The sequence below is a fragment of the Etheostoma spectabile genome, chromosome 17, assembly GCF_008692095.1.
Source record: "Etheostoma spectabile isolate EspeVRDwgs_2016 chromosome 17, UIUC_Espe_1.0, whole genome shotgun sequence".
In the NCBI taxonomy this organism is placed as follows: Eukaryota; Metazoa; Chordata; class Actinopteri; order Perciformes; family Percidae; genus Etheostoma; species Etheostoma spectabile.
The window spans coordinates 9202002-9204098 of NC_045749.1; the positions used below are offsets into that span (position 1 = coordinate 9202002).

The 2097-nt window shown below is 39.0% G+C and overlaps 1 protein-coding gene across 2 annotated transcripts in view; it reads right to left on the reverse strand.

Moving 5' to 3' along the window:
* The window catches only part of LOC116705484 (carbohydrate sulfotransferase 15), a 26671-nt gene that overhangs the window by 19675 nt on the left and 4899 nt on the right, over nt 1-2097 (reverse strand). Inside the window, exon 1 of one of the 2 annotated variants that reach the window (XM_032541685.1) lies at nt 532-800. The exons of the other annotated variant lie outside the window; for it this stretch is intronic. The gene's annotated coding sequence lies outside the window, so the exon portion shown is untranslated. Of the gene's footprint in view, nt 1-531; nt 801-2097 lie in introns of those variants that run through there. 2 annotated transcript variants of the gene reach the window in all.

A 2097-nucleotide genomic window follows, 5' to 3' on the forward strand; every position in this document is an offset into this window, starting at 1 on the left:
TAATAAAATCAAAAGGTGCTTCAAGAAAGTATTTAAGGGTGTGCACACTTATGCAAGCAGGTTATTGTAAGGTATTGATTTTTCAACCTTGAAGATTTTTTCTCAGTTGAATTGTTCATGTTATAGGTCCTATTAAAAGGTGGAAAAAATTCTGACATGTCTTTGTCGTTTTTTTCTTTTTTACATCACACAAACCTGGCATTTTAACAGGGGTGTATAGACATTTTATATCTACTGTATGTGCAGTTTTTTCCCCCGTAATCTTTTAGTGAAGTTTAAGCTGTCAGTTAATAGACACAGCTATACTAGCTGCAGTCAAAGTGTTTATCAGATTACCACGTTTACTTTGGGATTTATGATCAAAACTGACAAAGGTGGGAAACATGCTTTAGTTTTAGTATTAAGATAATTCACTTAAATATCTAACACGTTCGTTCATCTGAGGAATAAGCTCTAATTACGCCAGACATCGAACAAAATCCCTTTTCTTCAATCTTTTTGGAATTGATTATTTTAAATACAGATACTCACACTGGAGTTGAGTCTGCACGCGCCTCTTGTGTAGCCTCTCACGAGCCCTGAAGACGACCAATCAAGGCGATTAAAACCACTTGACGGGCGTCCGAATGAAACGATAAGTGAAATAAATGAGAGTGTGTCCTCAGCATTAACGGTGTTCATGTTCACAGACACCGGCTGGGTTTTGACGCGGAAATGCGAGACTTTCCGGAGTCTCCATCTGACTGAGCTCCCCTGCGCGCGAGGCACCCAGTCAAGAGGAGCGAGGGGAGGTGCGCGTGAAGAGGACTGCAGGAAACACCGGCACCGGAACCAATCTTATCTACAGCTCAACCTCGGCATGCTTTTGATTTGGTTTGACGTGCCGTTATGAACTGCAAATCAATAGACAGGATACTTAATTTTCCAGCTTCCCTAAGGGTCTCCATATCGGTCGCTGTGTGGAGAGTTACCGCAAAATAATTGTTCACCTGCCAACTTCGTTAAAAGCTATCCTGAATGATAGAATGATATCAAGAAAATGAATCAACAAAATCAACGGTCCCTGGATGAAAAGCAGTACTATAAAATGCATCTGTGCTATTTCACGTTAGAAATTTACTCAAGCTACTGCATAAGAGCTGATAAACAATGCGTATCCTCTTGAAGCACCACATAAACCAGTAACATGCACACCATGTGCTGTAAATGGTGCATTGTATTTAAATTGGTAGCATTACAGTGGTTTTATTTTTATGGACTAACCAGACTATTTTGAATACACAGCAGCACTCCAGCCTTGAAATAATCTCCATATTATTAATCTCTGCTTGGATGTCCACCCAACTGTAATAATGATATAAAAATATGTTGAAGTAAAACACTATAAGGCCTAGGGTGAATGGGAGATAGATGTCTTTGAAGCTCATGATCCTCCACTACCTCTCATGGCATGTTTTTATACCTTACATACCTTATCATTTTTACATTGGACTTTTATTCTGAAGGACAACCTGTTTTTCTAGTGTTTTTGAAAGCAATGTTGTGCAATCAGGGACTTTTATTGCTTACAGTATATCTTATTATTGCTAGAAGAGATGTCATGTGCACTATCACTGATCTTCAAATAAGGTCGCACTGTTCCTTTTTACTAACTAACATAGTTGTCATGACACATTGTGTGAGTCTGTGTGTAAGGCACGGGAAGGTTCACAATGGCACATTTGGCCTTATGATAAAACCACAAGCTCTGCTGAAACAAAAGTAAACTGTAGTTCAACACAAATGTGGAGCAATGATATGTATAGCTTTGTTTATTAAAAAGCAAAGAGCACATATTTATCCAATTAATCATTTAAAAAAATGATGGGCACGTTTTGCTGTTTACCATTTTGCCATCTCAAGACTCTTAAAAAATAGTTAATAGTAGATCTTTGAAGTGGGGTAGTATGACTCTTTTGTCAAAAACAGTTGTTTTTCTTGCAGAAGACGGAAGTTGCAGAAGACGGAACTGCGGCCTGCGGTTTGTATTATTGTCCGGAAGCGGGCGCGGAGCTGTGGGTTGTCTGCCCCCCCAATCAGAAATTTAAAGTTAAGTGT